Here is a 12460-nt window from a genome sequence, read left to right on the forward strand (position 1 = left end):
TTAATGCACCTAATTATATTTACGTTAGATTGTTGCACACCGTTAATTTTCCTGACCCACATTTCCCTTGTGATTTTCAAAGTAGACGATGCGATCTTTAGATAACTAAAAAAATTTTGATCGCGGTTATGGGAAAAACATCATCTGTCCGTTCCGTTTAATCGGAGCGGCTATTACAGGACGTCGTTTTATTCTTAGGTAATCCATCGTTACTGTATTTACTGAGATTTACCAATTTATTATTATTTATGTCGAAGGATTTCGAATAGTAGGTAGGTACGACTAAGTTTACTTTCTGATGTTAGTCCAAGACCGTATAACATCCCTGAAAAGGATAGTGGTAAACTATTATTTTACTCTATACATGGTGTAACAGAAAAGGATATGTAGAAAGATTAAAGAGTCTAGGGAACCATAACAACAGTTTTTCTAAACCAGCACCTTGTTTAAATACTTTATTTAAACAATGCCAGCACCAGCAGGTATCGATGAATTTAACCCAAGCCTACAAAACTTATACGTCGGACAAGAATTAGTAGGTAACGTAATACGTATCCGGAACTTAAACTGTAGCCTAAAGTGGTACTTAAATCTTCTTAAATAAGAGGGGTTATCGTAGACGAAGCACAATTGTCGATGTAAACAGTGCAACAAATTACGGCCGAAACTATAAAAAGGGAAGGGAATATTTCGTAAAGTTTATCAAAAAAACTCGAGACTTTTTTTTATAGAGGATCAAAAGCTACCTATAATAAAAACGTTTAAGTCTATTGATCAAAAAACAAAAAAAGTTATTGAAATTTATATGATTTGGCAATATGGATTTTTTAAAAATTTGGTAAATATCTGAATTGGTTAAAACTGATGAAAATGAAGTTCTACTACCTATTACCACAACACAAGATCCAGCACCCTCAGAATTGTTGAAATTAATTTTTTGCAATGCAAAGAAAGCAATTGCTTGAAGAATTGTTCCTGCAGAAAAGTTGGACTACAGTGCTCAGCAAAATGTGGTCAGTGTTACGGCGTAAGTTGTAATAACGCCATAGTGCATGGTGACGAAGAAGACGACTTATAAAGTAACATTTATTTTAATTACTTAGTATCCTTGAGCCTGCTTGAATATTCTTATTATTATATTTGTTTTTCTCCCCTAAAAAAGTATTTGGATTTTTCTTATTACATTTTTTTCGTGTTATGTAGTTTTTCATTCAGCACATAAAAACTCTTTGAGCTTTTTTATAAAATGCATACTGTTCCAGATATTAACCAAATTTAACAAATCCCTATAGGTATAGCCAATTCATATAAATCTCAATCTCAATTTTTTTTGTTTTTTGGCAAATATTCTTGAAAATGTCTCTATTATAGGTATATTTTGATTCTCTCTAAGAATGATCTTTTGAGTTTTTTTAATTAAATGCATACTTTACGAGATATTCAATAATTTCAACAAAAATCAAGATGGCGGCCATTTTTTCTAAGTTCCACCAATGCGACAAAGTGCGATTTTTGAGGGATTAATGAGGACCCTATTGAGTACTCATTTCCGCAGAGATCACTTTGTTACTAATTGTTTCTACTTCAACCACCTATTTTGACTAGCCTAATAAGGATGCCGATCATGGAGATCCCGGAAATCATAGAAGAGACGGATTACTTCTGAAGGTATGCCAGAAAGTCCGAAACTTGCCGATTTTGTGCTATTTGTTTCTGATCTTATTTGAGCAGATACAGGAAAAAATCACAAAAGCTTAAAACTGTTCGATTCAACAGGATGGTGCACCCACGCACAGCGCCCTAGTCGTGCGAGAATACCTCTACCGGAAAACTTTCCTGGAAAATATGTCACGAATCTGAGAAAACAATCAACCGTTTGCAAGGTAGATATACCCTTACATTATTTATAAGTAATAGGTATATATAAATATTAAGAAATAGAATAGGGAAAAATTTTGGCTTTCCTTGAATAAAAAATAAATAATGTTCTCATTTCCAAAATAATGCTGTCAATATCATTCCTATCTACCATCTAAAAGTTTGGCTACTTTCATCCCCCATGAAAAACGTACTAATTGGTACTGATTGCATTTCTTTAATACTTGGGGTCCATCTGCAAAAAAAAATTACTACAGAAATTAGTAAAAAAATTTTTGAAAAAACACAAGAGAAACGTTGTTTTGAATTTTTAAAACAAAGAGATTTAGTTTAGCTGTTCAGCAGGGAAATGCGGCTTGTATTTTAGGCACTTTACCGCAACAGACAGCATTTAATGAAATTTTTTATATTTTAAGTATACGCTAAATTTTTTTTTTGTTTTTTTTTTTAAATTTTATTTGTAATATTTGTTATGTTGTAATCTTTTCTTAAATATATTAATTAATTAAAAAAAAATATAAAATTGAGTGTTCTAACTAAAGACAGCACTAATAGTACTAGCGGTATAACGGAAATTCTTGGAAGATACTGCATTTTGTTATACCAAGGTGCCACTTGGTACAGTTGTTCCTTAGAACCATTTAAGCGATTTGACCCGAAGAACACTTGATATTTTCCGTGTGGGTAGATTTTAGAGGGGGTGGGGATGATTTATTGTAACATTTTTTTAAAAACTAAATATGGCCTAGATACGAGATCTGGGAGTCGATTTCGTCTGATTTTAACCCGAGGAATCCAATGATAGCACCAGAAATGTAATCCGGATACAGGACGTCCGTGAAAAGCCGCCATTTTTAGAAAATAACAGACTTTTGATCGAATTATATTTCTAAGGCATATCGGGTCGTGTAAGGTGTCTAGACTTATGTTTTTGGGGTCAGGAAATTCATTTATGATAACAAAAATAACCTACTGGCATCAGAACTGCATGAGAGTCTTCCGTACTGCACTTTTTGAAGACGTCGCACGCGGTGTAACCCAAAGTTTTAATATATAAACTTATAATATTTTATTTAATAAAAATACACATTAACAAAACATTGTGGTTCATCTTCAAAAAAACACCCTGTATAAACATTTCATTCTCAAAAGAAGGTACCTAGATAAATAGAAAAATCACAAAACTAAAATTTGGCTTTGCTTACTTTAACATTAGCTTAAACCACTTCCTTTAAAATAATATTGTTCACTAAATGTTGTTCTATTGATATAATTTGTCATTGACGATCGCAAATAATTTTTTATAATTTTCAATTTTTTAAAGGGCCGTTCTCCTGTAGCGACCGAATTTTGATAAAGAAAACTAACGTACGAAGTATCTTGGGTATAATCATAAACAGGGTTTTATTAATAGATTGCCGATAATACAGGGTGTGAATCCTCAGCTGATTTTAAAGAGAAAAGCTTATATCAATATATGTCTTAAACTTAAAAAAAAATTGTCAGTTCAAATCCCGTACGAACGTCACTGCTGAACATTTAAAAAAATCATTTACGTCAAAAGCTCCTTACTGATGAAAAGGTGTGTACAAAATATTGCACCCTGTATAATCAATTGTATAATAATAAAGCCTTTCAGAAGCGCTTCTTCTCTTATAACTTCTAACCGCCCTTTGCTTCGGCCCCTGCGTGATTGACCTATATAGGTTAGGAACGGCCCTGCGTGTAACAACTATCCAAGTACGTGTCATTGTCAATGAAAGATTTAATATTTCGTCGAAAGTCATTACTCATAACACCGCGATACGTTTACCGTTCGGTGTGTTGTAATTTGTTAAACAACTGTTTTTCCTTCAATTATAGTAAAATATGAATAGGTATGGGTTATTTAATTACATCCAGACGGTGAAGACAATTGTGCGGGACAGATGCGTATAAAGACGTTGATTCCTTCTAGTTCGGCACAAGAAATGTATTGAACATGCCGACAAACAATATTTTCCTAATGTGAAACCTTTCAATATTTTGAAACCAAATCCAACCGATATTAACAAGATGACCAAATGTTTCGAAATGCTCAATAGAAAGAGTTTTTCTAGTGCTACCTTGTGGTTATTGTCAGCGTAACTCCAAAAGGTCGCAAGTCCTAAAGCAATTTTTTTCAGCTGTAGTACCTTAAAACGACATTTTATTATGTTCCTGTCTTAAGTTGCCATTTTGTGACAGTCGGATAGCGTATATGCCTACTTATGTATGCACAATTAATAACAGAGTGCAAGTATAATAATGGTAGTAAAAGTTGCTGCCATTTATATTAAAGTACAAAAAATAAAGACAATTGAGTGTAAGTACAACCTATAGCCTACACCGCAACAGGTGCTGTTATTGAAGAATTGATTACTTTTATAAGTATTTCCATGTGAAAAACAGCTGACGTTGCGCAAATGCCTACTCTTGTTAAGCTTCTAGGACATCTGCTATCATAACAATTTTGAAAAACATTGCGCGACAAGGATACACAATTATTCCTTGTTAATGACCTTAATTTCAAATCCAGCGGATGAGGTTACCCGACTCAATGTAAATTGTTATAATTATTCTTCAACATTTCGCATGCCGTTTTTAGAATATTTTCGCTGCAGTAAACGATCTTGAACGAAATGTCATTATCTCAGTGATTTTTTTGCAATAACGAGCAAACTGTATATTTCTATACAACGCATTTAGCATTCTAGTATTACAGTGTTAAATTGTTGGTATGACACTCAAATAGCGTAAGACACCTACAAATTTTTTCACATTAATTAATCTCACAAACTGTTATATCAGATATGTTTTGTAATTTGTTCCTTAACTTTTTGTAATTTTTTTGAATTTCATACTACAGCGCTCCCCAGAGCCACCTACGTATGAAGTTTATGCTTCGTGTCCTGTTCGTAGTTGTGTAAAATGCGATATGAATCTACTTTAATGTACTGTCGGTTTAAAATCAGAAAACTGCGACATCGGTAGGATATTTTTTCACTTTCAATATTAATACGCATCTATTTTTTTTAAACTTGGGAGTCGAAGTAACCTGGGAGGGTAGTTATAATATCATTGTAAAGAAGTCCAAGTATATGAGTAGGTCAGTAACTACAGTGAAACAATTCATAGTCGTTAAAGTTCTTCCTAAGTATGATCTTTAAACTAGCAAAAATCTGTATACTTTCATTTATAAAATAAGAAATTGTTCTTTGGCCCAAGGCACTATTGCCATTAGGAATATTATTTGTTTACCATTTACCCATTGGCCCATTTCAAGCTCTTAACAAACAACGTGTACCTACTGAATTATGAAAATCATGGGTTGCTTCAACTAACTCTTGTTCACGGCTTTAATTACCGCCGTTGTAAATGCCCGAAACGATGGATGCGCTGATAAACAAAATTCGTTGTTGCAAAGGATAGAATTTTTACGTAGATACTACGAATAGTACGAATGCGTTTCTTAATATAATAATTGTCGGTTGTCAGCTCAAATACAATATACAGAAATATTCATTTCGTAGAAAATACGCATATACAAATTCCCTATTGTACCTAATCTTTTAAATCTTCAAAAAATTCGGCCCGGAAGTATTTTTTTTCAGCTTGGGCAAAAAAATGGGACAATTTTGTGTTTTATTGCAAAATAACTCAATAACTATGGTTTTTACGTAAAAAATACTCGTATATGAAAATAAAGAGAAGAAAGAAGAACATTTTATCTATTAACCTTTTTTGTATATCCCAGCTGATATAATAAAGGTGGCGATTACCTCCGATGCGAGGCAACACTGTAAAAGAAAAGTAGTGTCGAAGTATAAAAAGAAGATGGTTGCTTTTGTATTCGATTTGTGAAATGTGTTCTAAGAATAAAACTTATTGGAGAGGATATTGGTTTTGGTAAAGCGTTCAGAAGAATGAAGGAGATATTATATATCAGGGAATTATAGAAATTTTTGTAAGGAAAATGAGGTTGTGCTAGATTATACTATACCTTACACGCCTCAACAAAATTGGAAAGCAGAGAGAAAGAATGGAACACTATTTGAAAGGGCCAGAGCAATAATTGATGAATCGAGTGTATCAAAAGAATTTTGGGGTGAAGCTTATTTTATATTCAAATGACGTCATTAATTGCCTTTACCTTTATTTTGCCTTTATTTTTTATTTTTGAGTGGGCGGGGTTTCAGCCAAGGCTGTTCTACCAACCCAATCGAGGGCCAACTGAAGTTCTGGATAATATTACACCATCAGAAATCTGGTACGGTGAAAAGCCAGACGTAGGTAATTTAAAAATTTTTGGGTCTATACGGTATATAACCATATAAGAAAAGAAGTACGAGATAAAATTGATGCAAAGGTCGAAAAATGTATAATGTTAGGTTGCGTAACAAACGGATATAGATTGTGGAATGTAGAAAAAGAAAAGGTTGTTCTCTCAAGGGGTACTAAATTTGATGAAGATATAATTTCTATTATACGGGAAGTAAACCGACTGTGGAAATTAGGGAAATGTGTAATGATAATAATGGAAGGTGACAGTGAATAGGAATTTGAAAATGGTAATATAATTGAAAATGCATGGGGAAAGAAATTTTAGAGAGGGCAAAAGGCAAACAAACCTTCCATCTCGGTATAACGAATATGAAATGTACATGGCCTATAATGCCATGAATTTACTATGAGTTACGAGGTTGTTATGAAGAATTAGAATCTATATCAGATAGGGAACTTCCGGAAGGTATGCAAAAAAATAGGGAAATAGGTGCAATAGAAAAGAACAATAGGCACGTGGACAATAATAAGTGAACCCAAAACTGAAAAGATTTTGGATACAAAGCGGGTATTTAGCTTCAAATCGTTAGAGCAAAGTAATAATGATATAAATATAAGGCACGGTTGGTGCACTGTAAAAAGTTTCGTGTAAAAATCAACACGGAAAGTGGTCGATATACGACCACACGAGGAATGGTAGACTGTACCATATCCATTTTGGTAAAGTCTACCAAATGATCGTGGTAAAATTTTACCCCGTGTTGGTGTAGGTATTTTCACACGAAGATGTGTAAACTTTACACACAGTTTTCGTTAAATCACGGTCAAGGTAACCATTTGCGGTGTAGAAAGTGTGTAACCTTCCTTTTTTACCAAAAATCGACTGCACCAAAATTTCTCGGGAAAACACTTTTTCTTATTAATTTTGGTGCGTAGAATCCAAAACAATTCGTACTTTTTCGATCAGACTTCTCAATCAAAAGTTATAGACTAGAAACCAATTTCGAAAGAAAATTCAAAGGGCTGTAACTTTTGAACTAGTAGCCCAATCTTGGAACTGTTTGAAATTATGGATTCTACAGGCCACATTCTATAAGAAAATTTTTTTTCCGGGTCGATCTGAGACAATTTTTTTTTCGGGCCTCAAAAAAAGGCAGTGTATAACCTTCCTTTTTTACCAAAAATCGACTGCACCAAAATTTCTCGGGAAAACACTTTTTCTTATTAATTTTGGTGCGTAGAATCCAAAACAATTCGTACTTTTTCGATCAGACTTCTCAATCAAAGGTTATAGACTAGAAACCAATTTCGAAAGAAAATTCAAAGGGCTGTAACTTTTGAACTAGTAGCCCAATCTTGGAACTGTTTGAAATTATGAATTCTACAGGCCACGTTATATAAGAAAATTTTTTTTCCGGGTCGATCTGAGACAATTTTTTTTCGGGCCTCAAAAAAAAGGCAGTGTACAACCTTCCTTTTTTACCAAAAATCGACTGCACTGAAATTTCTCGGGAAAACACTTTTTCTTAATAATAATAATAATAATAATAATAATAATAATATATATTCAGGCTAACATACATGGAGTACTTACACATCGTCAAAAATATCACAGTCACTTATCTAAACAAATGTTTAGAAGTATCACAGGTAAAATCAAAAGTTAAACATTCTTGATAGCTATAGAAGCATTGGTTACTTAAAAATGTTTTTATTTTATTCTTAAATTCTGTTGTGTCTATGTGTCTTAGGTGCGCAGGGATGCAATTAAAAAATATTTGAGATTGTATTCTAGGACCTTTTTAAGTTTTGCAGAGTCGACCGAAGTTTACTCGTACGTCCTCTTTGTGCCTCGTGTTGTGGTGATGTATTTGAGAGTTTGTTGTAAATGAGTGGAAATTCTTCTTTGCGTAGCACAAACACTCAAGGATGTAGGCACACGGCAGAGTTAATATATTTAGATGTTTGAATGCTTTGCGACAGTCTTCACGGTACCCCAAACCCGCAATTATGCGCACAGCTCTTCTCTGAATTCTAAATACCGCATTGCGTTTCCCTGAATTACCCCACACTATGATTGCATAAGTCATAACACTATGAATATTAGAGCATAATATGCGTTAATTAGCACTTTCTGAGACACATTTTCTGCTAACGTTCGTAGAAGGTAGGTGGCTTTATTCATTCGAGTTACCAAGGTAGAGCAGTGATCACTAAAATTTAACTGGCTATCCACGGTACAACCTAGGAAAGTCACACTTTTGATAGTATTGTCCGTATTCGCGCTTTTTAAGGACATGGTCATGGTTTCAGTTTTATTTACATTTAGGGCTAATTTGTTGGAGTTACACCATTCTTTGATACTATTTATAGCTAGCTGTAGTTGGTCATCAGTTTGTAAGTCTATGTCACCACGAGGGTTTAAGAGTGTGGTATCGTCAGCATATAATATGCAATGAATATTTTCCCTTACATTAAATGGCAAGTCGTTTATATATATTAGGAAGAGCAGAGGCCCTAATATAGATCCTTGGGGCACTCCTGTATCGATGGGTAAGTACTTTGACCTCAGTTGGTTATGTAGAACACATTGCGACCTATTTTGCAAGTATGATTTGATAAGTGAAATACTTGAGGTATTAAACTTATAACATATGCTCAGTTTCTTCAGAAGAATTTCGCTTGAAACGCAGTCAAAAGCTTTCGACAAATCCAGGAAAGCTGCGGACATGGAATCTCCGGATTCAAAAGAGTCGAGCGTTTTGTTAATTAAGAACGTTAGTGCGTCTGTTGTGCTTCTTTTCTTTCGAAACCCATATTGTAAGTTATGAAATAAATTATTGTTTTCAAAATAATCACTGATTTGTCGATAAATAATCTTTTCAATAACTTTTGAAAATACTGGGAGTAAAGAAATTGGCCGATAGTTATCCAATTCTTTTCTATCTCCTTTCTTATGTACAGGGATAACAAGCGCTATCTTCAGTTCGTCTGGGAAAACTCCGGATTTGAGTATGGAATTAGTTACTGTGGTCAGGGGATCGACCAGAACGTTAATATTTCTCTTCACTATTTTAGTACACATTCCATAGACATCTTTAGTATTACTATTCTTAAGTGAAGCAACAATATCTCTTATTTGAATTTGCGTAACGCATTTAAAAGTAAAGCAATCCTGAGACTTAATATTTACTGTCTTAAACATTAAGGGATTGATATCAGTTGCTGGAAGATTTAGTTGAGTACGTTTAGATACGCTGGTAAAATGTGTATTAAAGTCATCTGCAGAAATATCAGTCTTTGTGTCTTTCCGTGAATTTTTGTAGGAATTTATTATGTTCCACATTGCTCTAATAGAGTTTCCGGAATTCCTAATCACTTGATCATTAGCTTGAATTTTAGCTCGCTTTAATTCCTGTCTGTAACTGCATCTCAATTTTTTTAACAGATTCCCCAATTCAGTTGAATTACATTGCATGTACATTTGCCTTACCATCTGCATGGAGTCCCTTAGTTGTTTTAAGTGGCTATTAAACCATTTAACTTTATTATCACCGAGCCTCGTTTTTATAGTGCTCTCAGGAAATGACTTCAAAAATGCATTATGAAGTGTACCAAAAAATGACGAGAACTTCATTGCTGGATTAACGAATTCATTTTTTAAAAAGTCCCAGTCGTGGGTGCACAATAAATTGTAAAAGACGTTGAGCCCTCTTAGCGTAAGAGGACGTGATATTATCACTTCATACGATTGTTTATGTAAGTTAGAATCATGGTTAAAATTTATTGACTGGCCTAGATGATCTGAGAGGCCAGTTTGGAATAACACTACTAATATGATCATTTATGGCAAAATTAATGAAGATGTTATCAAGACAATATTTACCTCGGGTAGGTGTGAGTATGGTTTGATGAAAGCCATAAGATCCGAACATGTTGCAAACTTCACGAGAATTCGCACAGGTTTCGCCAAAGTGTACATTGAAGTCACCCGCGATTAGAGTACGATGGTGCTTTGACAGCCTCTCAAGGACCAGTTGCAATTGGTCCAAGAAGATATTGATATCACCCTGGGGCGAGCGGTATAAGACCATAACGATGATGTTCATGTTGCATTTAATAGCCGCTACCTCGAAGTGCAGATCAATCGCTAGTTCATTGATATTTTGCATGGGAGTTACGTGAGTCTTCTTCTTGCACAGTATAAGCACACCCCCGTGCGTTAATTTGGTTCTTGGCTATTGGGCAGTTGCTCCACTCTCTCATGTGTACCTAGTTGTGTACGCTGTAAGTAAATTGGCGTCGGTGATCCAATGTTCACTAATGGAACAGCTACAAAACCAGGTTATCTCTATCGTAGTGAAAAAAGCTTCCAGCTCATTCCTTTGGTTCCCCGATAAAGGCATTGCATATTCAGATTTTGGTGCGTAGGAATCCTAAGACAATTTCGTACTTATGTGTTCGCCCTCAATCAAGAGGTTATAGACTAGAAACAGTGGCAATTTTCGAAAGTACACTAGAGTGCTCTAAAATGGGCTGTAAGGACTATTGTGAACTGAGTGGAGCTCCAGATCTTGGAACTTGTTTTAAATATTTCTATGGATTCACGCACCAGGGCCAGGTTCTATAGAACAATTGTTCTTTTTTCGCCGGTTCGATCTGATACAAAATTTTTTCTTGTGTTGATCAGGGGGAAGGCAGTCAACAACAAAAGGCAAGGCAATGTTCGGTACTCCTCGTTTTGGTACGCAGTTAAAGAAGATCTGAGCTAGGTCAGACCAAAAGTGTTCCTCGGGAAAACCGAATTTTTTTGGTGTTGTAGACTTAAGATAATAAAATGTAGGTAGCCGCACTGCATCCAGTGGTTTCTGATTTTTCTGAAAGTTAAGGAGGGAGGTGGAGGGATAGGTGGGCGAAAAACGTTTGCGACCTGAAGAGCTTTTTAAATACACTAATTTTATTTAAACAAATATATTACATCGACCATTCTTAATCATTATTGCTCATATCGCACATCTCTATACCAATATACGGGCCACATTATTCGCGTCTTCGAACTATACGCTGCGGGTCCTGAATGACTCGGACGCGAATAAGGGCCATCGCGTGTAATTCAAATGGTTCCCGCCATTTTCATCATTACCAAATTACTGACTCTAACGAAGGATGCAGGACCGCGGTTGTAGACTAGATTCGCTATTACGCAGCAAGACGCAGTTTTGAGACATGCGTCTTTGCGCTGTTTCGAGATGAGAAAGCTTAAAAAGATAACCGAAATTTTTAGTGTGGACGCATAGTGAGTATTGCGAAGGATGTCGATGTGACGAAGTTGTAATAGTTGTTTAGTTAGCACGTCGGGCATTGCAGCTAGGGGCGGTAAATTGAGAATATCGGGCGGGTAGCAGGGTTCAAGTATGGAGCCTACGTTTTTACAAAGTTGGTAATATTTTGCGTCGCAACATGCTGCGCAACCACTGCAAGCTAGTTTAAGTACGACATCGATTGGTCGATTAAAGATAGATTCTATGCTTTATTAGATATCTACTGAGGATAAGGTTATTATACGGTCACAGTTCGGGAAAGTACATGTAGCTGCGGGAGTCCAGATAGCGTTTAATTAGTATGAGCTGACAAGAGTCCTCCCAAATAAATGTATCAATTCAAAAAAATTCTATGCCAATCTCAGAATTTGTTTAAGCAGAAAGAGGTGTGGTATGTGGGGGGTGTTTCAAAAATTAAAGTTTCGCTTGTTGAATATTGTCTTTGGTCGATCAGTTTAACGCAGCTCGACACGGCCACCCCTTTTAATGTCAGGTCCAAATATTAACTTCTGGGCGAGGTTTCAGATTGAAACGTATGACGTATCCTTATTAGCTATTCGGCCCAGACCGATTTAAAAACAAATATTTGATTACTAACAATGTACACTTTAATTTTTTTGGTGCATTATCCGTAAGCGCCAAGAGCTGATGTCCGTAAATGTGTATACAATATGTCAAAAAAGTTCTAGTCAAGCCGTAAAATTGTGGTTTACCTAACCTAAGGAAAAGGTGGTATTTGGCTGTATGCAGGCAAATTAAAGGAGTGTTCACTTTTTGAAGATTTTATGGGTTGGAATGGGGTAAACAGCTGACGCCCGCCTAATTAAGGGGCTGTAAGTATTAACTGTGGCGAAAGTCAATTGCAACGTGGACGTCCTGAGTACTATTCCCCAACCGATTTAAAACACGACCGACCGAGATTTACGTGACAAGTGTTACACTTTATTTTTTTGCGAGTT

The sequence above is a fragment of the Photinus pyralis genome, unplaced genomic scaffold (assembly GCF_008802855.1).
Source record: "Photinus pyralis isolate 1611_PpyrPB1 unplaced genomic scaffold, Ppyr1.3 Ppyr1.4_LG1, whole genome shotgun sequence".
NCBI classification, from domain to species: Eukaryota; Metazoa; Arthropoda; class Insecta; order Coleoptera; family Lampyridae; genus Photinus; species Photinus pyralis.